The sequence below is a fragment of the Aedes aegypti genome, chromosome 1 (assembly GCF_002204515.2).
Source record: "Aedes aegypti strain LVP_AGWG chromosome 1, AaegL5.0 Primary Assembly, whole genome shotgun sequence".
NCBI classification, from domain to species: Eukaryota; Metazoa; Arthropoda; class Insecta; order Diptera; family Culicidae; genus Aedes; species Aedes aegypti.
This window is the reverse complement of record NC_035107.1, coordinates 218,816,149-218,824,122: the sequence shown is the minus strand read 5'-3', so window position 1 is coordinate 218,824,122 and position 7,974 is coordinate 218,816,149. Positions and strand designations below refer to the sequence as shown.

General features: G+C 37.8%; 1 non-coding gene across 1 annotated transcript; it reads left to right on the top strand.

Moving 5' to 3' along the window:
- The first annotated feature begins 3,750 nt into the window (after positions 1-3,750).
- Positions 3,751-3,822, top strand: Trnag-ucc. Its single transcript has one exon. It is a non-coding gene; the product is annotated as a tRNA-Gly (tRNA).
- Positions 3,823-7,974: the final 4,152 nt, after the last annotated feature.

Genomic DNA, 7,974 nt, shown 5'->3' with positions numbered 1-7,974 from the left:
CAAAAATATTCGCAATCAAGAGAACGTTTTTGAAAATGCCTGGGAGACTGATTTGGAAGAAGTGAGAACTATTATTAAAAAATTCAAAAACATGAAAGCTCCTGGCGATGATGGAATTTTCTACATCCTCATCAAGAAACTTCCAGAAAGTAGCTTATCATTTTTAGTTGATATATTTAACAAATGTTTTCAATTAGCATATTTTCCTGACAAATGGAAAAATGCTAAGGTTGTTCCAATTTTAAAACCAGACAAAAATCCTGCAGAAGCTTCTAGCTATCGTCCAATCAGTTTGCTTTCCTCCATCAGTAAACTTTTTGAAAAGGTTATTTTGAGTAGAATGATGGCCCACATCAACGAAAATTCAATTTTTGCCAATGAATAGTTCGGATTCCGCCATGGACCTTCGACCACTCATCAACTTTTACGTGTAACAAATTTGATCCGTTCCAACAGCTCTGAAGGCTATTCTACTGGTCTTGCTCTTCTAGATATAGAAAAAGCATTCGACAGTGTTTGGCATAAAGGCTTGATTATAAAATTGAAAACTTTAATTTTCCAATCCAAATTGTTAGAATAATTCAAAGTTATCTGTCAAATCGTACACTTCAGGTTAATTATCAGAACTCATTTCATTCATTTATTTAGTTAACATCTACACAGATAACACTGAATCAACAATTTCACGCCACAATACTCGGTTCGTGACCGCATCTCTCCATCCTCGGTTCCGCCCCACGCTCGCCAAATCGATACGCACTTGATCCGCCCACCTAGCTCGCTGCGCTCCACGCCTTCTTGTACCAACCGGATCCGAAGCGAACACCATCTTAGCAGGGTTACTGTCCAGCATTTTTGCAACATGCCCTGCCCATCGTATCCTTCCAGCTTTGGCCACCTTCTGGATACTGGGTACGCCGTAGAGTTGAGCGAGCTCGTGGTTCATCCTTCGCCGCTACACACCGTTCTCCTGCACACCGCCGAAGATCGTCCTAAGCACCCGACGTTCGAAGACTCCAAGTGCTTGCAGGTCCTCCTCGAGCATCGTCCACGTTTCATGCCCGTAGAGGACTACCGGCCTTATAAGCGTTTTGTACATAGTACATTTGGTTCGGACGTGAATCTTTTTTGACCGCAGCTTCTTGTGCAGGCCACAGTAGGCACGACTTCCACTGATGATGCACCTCCGCATTTCACGGCTAACGTTATTGTCAGCCGTCAGCAAGGATCCAAGGTAGACGAACTCGTCGACCACCTCGAAAGTATCCCCGTCTATCGTAACACTGCTACCCTGTCGCCCTGTCGTGCTCGGCCCCACCAGCTAGCATGTACTTTGTCTTGGTCGCATTCACCACCAGTCCAACTTTTGCTGCCTCGCGTTTCAGGCGGGTGTACAGGTCTGCCACCTTTTCAAATGTTCGGCCGACGATGTCCATATCATCCGCGAAGCAAACAAATTGACTGGATCTCGTAAAAATCGTACCCCGGCTGTTAAGCCCGGCTCTCCGCATAACACCTTCTAGCGCAATATTGAACAACAGGCACGAAGGTCCATCACCTTGTCGTAGTCCCCGGTGGGATCCAAACGAACTGGAGTGTTCGTCTGAAACCTTCACACAATTTTGCACACCTTCCATCGTCGCTCTTATCAGTCTCGTGAGCTTCCCGGGAAAGCTGTTCTCGTCCTTGAATTCGATGAAAAGGTGATGCGTTGGGACCTGGTATTCACGACATTTTTGGAGGATTTGCCGTACAGTAAAGATCTGGTCCGTTGTCAATCGGCCGTCAACGAAGCCGGCTTGATAACTTCCCACGAACTCGTTTACTACTGGTGACAGACGACGGAAGATGATCTGGGATAATACTTTGTAGGCCGCATTTAGAATGGTGATCGCTCGAAAGTTCTCACAGTCTAACTTGTCGCCTTTCTTGTAGATGGGGCATATTACCCCTTCCTTCCACTCCTCCGGTAGCTGTTCTGTTTCCCAGATTGTGCCTATCAGCCGGTGCAGACAAATGGCCAGCCTCTCCGGACCCATCTTTATGAGTTCAGCTCCGATACCATCCTTACCAGCAGCTTTATTGTTCTTGAGAACTCCAGGTCTAAAAGACTTCCTGTAAGAGCTGGTGTTTCTCAAGGCAGCATTTTGGGACCAGTATTATACAATATTTTCACATCTGATGACAAACATCTTTGTTTGCGGATGACATAGGCCTCTCCGCCAAAGGACGAAGCCTGCGTGTCATCTGTAGTAGATTGCAAAAAAGTTTGGATTTGTTTTTTTCCTACTTGCAAAAATGGAAGATTTCTCCTAATGCTTCCAAAACTCATCTAATAATTTTATCACATAAACTAAAAGCTCTTTATTTCAAACTTTCAAGTAGACATGTTGTCACGATGAGAGGGGTTGCAATAAATTGATCAGATGAAGTTGAATATCTAGAGCTCATGCTAGATAAAAATTTAACTTTCAAAAATCACATTGAGGACATTTAAGCCAAATGTAACATATATGTATAATGTCTGTATCCCCTTATTAATAGAAAATCAAGGCTTTGTTTTAAGAACAAGCTTTTGATCTTCAAACAAATTTTCAGGCCAGCCATGTTGTATGCTGTACCAATATGGACTAGCTGTTGTAATACTAGGAAGAAAGCTCTTCAGAGGATTCAAAATGAAATTTTGAAAATGATTCTGAGGCTTCCTCTCTGGTATAGTACCAATGAGTTACATAGAATATCCAATGTTGAACCATTGAAACAAATGTCAAATATATTATTAATAATTTTAGACAAAAACCGTTGCAATCTTCTATTGCTACGATTAATACGTTATATATTTAGGTTAAGGTAGGTTATGTAAATCGAAAGCGTTCTTTCTCTCTTATAGGCAGGTGAAATCAACTCATCTGTAAAAATTCTGAACTGCTACGGCAAATGAAATGTAATATGTTGTTAGCAAAATGTAAATAAATTCTTAATTTAGTTTTACAAAATTAGGATGCTAGTGTTGTCTAACACAGAACACCTAGATATAAGAAATGGAATGTAATGTTTGGAATATACTAATAAAGAATAACAAAATTTGCTATATGTAATAAAGCTATAAAAATTTGCAATATGTTTCCACCTTATGCCTATTTTTGCAAAATGGTTGCCCTCACTTGCACCCAAAGGTAACCCATATCAATTTTCACCATCAAATTAGTTTCATAGGAAAACTTTCTACCCTTTCATCCCCGGTAGGCATAGCAGCTAACAATCACCCTTTCATGGTACCTACCTTGTGCGAGCAAAAACAACAATCACAAACAGGTTAGCGTTAGGAAGATCCCCCACATGAGCTCACTCCCAACAATGTGCGTCTTTATTGCTATTCTTCACATTAGCTCGGCGAGTAGGTATGGGAATAAAAACCGCTCTGTTCCAGTTAGGTGTGTTCTTTCTGGTGATAAGCTCGCTCACCCATCAGAAGGCAAGGCACACAATCGAATGAATAACAATATCATTTAGAGGGGTTTGAGCTAGGAAAAACGACAGAAACATCAGACGGCAAAGGTCAGAATTAAAATAAACTGCCTTTCACGTATGTATAGCAAAAAATGAGAAGATGGGTGATTGGCGGTGAGATATGGAATATACATATAGCTATACGAGTGATAAGTCTCGGAAAGCTATACAATATTTGCAGAATTTGCTGTTGCCTTAAAAAGAAAAAAAAAGTAGAAATATTACATCCTCTTTCATGTGGCGTCGGTGGTGTAATGGTCAGCATAGTTGCCTTCCAAGCAGTTGATCCGGGTTCGATTCCCGGCCGACGCAGACTTTTTTGAATACTTGTTATTCGTTATCTACAGTGTCACCGGAACGCTAATCTTATTGAATTTGGAATGCGCAAAAAGTTATATTATACACTAAAGCTGTATTTTGGAACAAAAAATGACAAAATTTTAAATTGAAATAAATTGATTACATAAAGAAACCAAAATCGTACATACCTTAACATTTAAGCATTATGGAAGTATCTGGCTTTAGACATAGAAATGTACCCAAACAGTAATATAAGAGATTCGCGTCAGAATTCACAATTTACTATAACTGAGGTATCGAGGATAATAGACAAATTTTTAAAATCATATGTGCCAGGAAAAAATGTCTGGTATCGCTTTAAAAGTAATAAATTATAATTATAGTATGGTCCATTAAAATGCGGAAATCGTCATATCATGTTTTATAAAATGGAAACGAAACAAAAATGTTTATCATTATTTGTATTGTTTAATCTGTTCAGACTCTTTTTTCTCACTAACATGAATTCTATCTGATACTTTCTCCCTACTAAAGAGGCATTGTAAACATACCTTCAAATTTTATTATGCCGTCATAGAGTTCAATATCTTTGAGTTTGAAGCTTTTAAAGCGTCAACGATGGGATGAGATTCTTCACAGGCCTTATCTCGAATATTCGCCCGTATCAAATGGACCAATACATTCATGCCTGGTGTGCTGAAGACTTTAACATATTTAAGAATAACCGACTCATTCTGAAGAGGCGTGGGTAAGGCTTCATATAAAAGTGACAGGCGGCTCTGTTTTGCTCAAAACCTATGAGCTAGTAGTATCGATTTAAATTTTCTCTAACCCAAGGAACTCGAAAAACTATATTTTTGGCTTTAACAAAAAATAGTGGCATATCAAACCTACAATACGCAACTTCTGCCAAAACTATGACCCTGGCAAAATATTTTAGTAAGATCACGAAAAATACTTTTTTTAAGATCCCCTCCATCTTCTGATACCAAACAAACTGATGTTTTCAACAAGTGCTAATTTTCAAAGTGGAAAGTTTTTCACCATAGTATACTCTGACGATCAAATGCTTTTTCTTACTTTTAGCGAATGAAACCTTCAAACTTGTTTACTTTAGTACAATATTTAGGCCAGAAAGAAAAATCTTCCTAGGTATCAAAGTTATTTAAGAATATATTAAAGTAATCAGAAATTTCACACTCACGAAAACAATCAAAATAACGATTGTGAATTCTGAATAACAATACAAACAAATTTCGCATTTTTATGGGCCAACTTATAGGACCCATTATCAATAAAACTTCTTGGTGTATCCCATGTAATAGAGAATTAAATTGGAAAGGATTTTTCGTTTGAATTTTTTTATGTTACTCGGCCGTTTTCATTATGCCTGCTATCATTTCCCAAAATGCTTATCCCGGGATTGATATCCACGCCCATATACTGGTGTAATTTATAAATTAGTCAATCAATTTCATTGCGGTATCCTTTGAACCATGCCAATAATCTTCTTAATCTAGTTGAAAAGTAGTCTCACCGCACATGAAGCAGGCAAGCAAATTAATTAAAAAATACCAATCAACTGATGCAGTTGCTTCACAGGTCCCATAAACATAGGCAACAGGTACCTAGTACTATAGTTTAGAGGACTTTGCTCAGCTATATTTTACACATGTACCGCAATGTCGGGTGAAATTGATCATTTTTCATGGTTTTTCTTATCTGTTTTCAATAATGTTGGAAATCCCAAACAACTGAATGCAGTAAAACAAGTACGACGGTCAGCCTCTTTGGCTCATGTGCCAACATATTCTAACAAACTGTTTTTAGTGCTAAAAATCATCCTTTAAATAAAAATTCGCGCAATCCCATTTCGGGGAGAAATTGATCACTTGTCAATGCCATTATTGTTATTTTTTGAAACGACTCTACATAATGAATATGAGCTCCCTGAATCCGAATAAGGACTGTTCATTTTATAAAGTGGACACTTTGTTTATGCTATATCTTTCTCATTTATTGATAAAGTCGTAATCGGTTTTCTGTGCATCGTTCAACTATTATTCTTCAATTCTATGAAAATATAAGATCGGAGAAAATGCATTTGGTTGAAGAGCTTAATAATTTTTCCAAAAATTCCTAAGAAAAGCTGTCCGTCAAAGTTTAACATTATTTTTCAAAAAACAAAAATCCTCATTTTTATGAACAAATTGTATGTTTGTATCCTTTTCTATTCTACTAAAGGTAAAGCTTTAAAAAAATCAATTATATTCCATCATTCTCTGACATTAGGTAACTTTAGTGATTTATTCATTTATGGCCAAATTTGTTGATACACCATCCTTTCACTCCCAGGAAAAGAGAAAAATGAAAAGCGTGTTCAAAACTGGTTTAGATTACTAAAGAAACTATATTTGTACAAATGAGAGCTAAATCAAGAGTTTAAATCACAGTCTTAAGTATAAATTTGACTTCTTATGGTAAGTATACTAAATGATGATATAGGCTGCCATCTATTGTAGCAAGGTATCCACCGGTAGCAATGGCCTATTCTAACAAAACAATTTGTTCAATATTGTATGACTATTCGTATTCGATCATACTCCTGTCTGAAGGGCCAAAAACGAATGGCGGACCCGTAAGCAGAGTCACTTACGCGAAACCCGCAAGGAAAAAGAATCTCCTTCCACACGAACAGTCGTACAACCAAGCCCTTGCTTGTCAGAAAGACCCAATAGCTGGGAAGAAGAGCCCGCCCTTTTTCCACGAAATGTTAGCGATAGGAAGTTGACAGTTTCACTCTTCCTATCCATCTCGCTTCAATCGGGTGCCCTGATGGTCCCACCCAACCCAAAATGCATATAACATTGGAAATATAATCAAATAACACAAGTTATCATGGAAAGATCTCACCGGTTTTTTATCCTTGTTGTATTTTGAAGCTGGTCGTCGAACTATTTCACCGTTAGCTATAAAGTATCATTTATGCGAAACTGTTCAAAAACCGAGAAAAAAAAACAAACTTCCACTCCTCCGATAAAGCGATACGAAAATCAAGTCCACTTGTTGGGCTTCTCAAACTGCACTGCCCGAAAACCGAAAAAAAAACTTCCATTCCGACGAACCGAAAGCCAAAAAAAAAACACTTCTGCTATGCGAAAACTGTATCCGCTGGCTGGGCTTCTCCAAATGAAGATCAAACGGTAGAGTTGCCAAAATCGAACGGGCACTGTATTAAATTTGCAACACTCCAATTGAACACCACTGTACATGCCCAGTTTTCTAATCGTACCTTCATCTTGCTCATACCCGCTTCCGAAAGATCACTTTAATCAGATGGTGTGGGTAAGACTCGCAAGCGAAAATTCTCCACACGTTCACCTCTCTCACCACACCACATCCACCCGTCCTACCTTTCACTACCACTACTACTGAGACCGCGTTCACTCATACACTAATCGCTTTTCCAATCTTTTTTTTTTCACAGCAATTCCACTTTTCTAAATTTTAAATTATTAACTTTTAATCCATTTTCCAACTGAAATTTAACTTGCATTTGCGACTTTACTCTTTTCTACGTTCGGATATGTATTTTTCGTCGATTTTACTTTGATATTTCCACATTTTTTCACTATTTGAGTACCACGTTAAAAATGCACAACCTTCCCTCAGCCAGTGCTGCCAGGGTCTCCTCTTATGGTAAGTATACTAAAAAGGCTCATACTTTTAAAATTTATTACGCATATTTATCGATCTACTGCAAATTGTAAACGGTTTTCTCCGAATATTTCAATTGGTAATCCCAGAATTACATAATATGGAAACAGTATGTGAAAAATAAAATCGATTATATTGCAGCAGTGTTGCCAATTTGATGATTGTCAATTTACTTTGAAAGGTCTGCTAAAAATGAAGCAATTGTGTTTCTATTGTACTTTAAATATGACGTGGGGACTGAATAAGGAACTCTATGAAGGCGTAAGTTATTTCTCATATTAATACAATATTAGCACTTCCGTCAGGACGTACTTTAATCCAAAAAAATCTAATCATATCAGTTCCATTCAAATGTAAAATATTTTTCTCTAAAAAATATAGGGGAAAAATTATTTTATGATATCTGTAAAACTGTTGCTCCAGAAATAACTTGTTTTCTTCCATCAG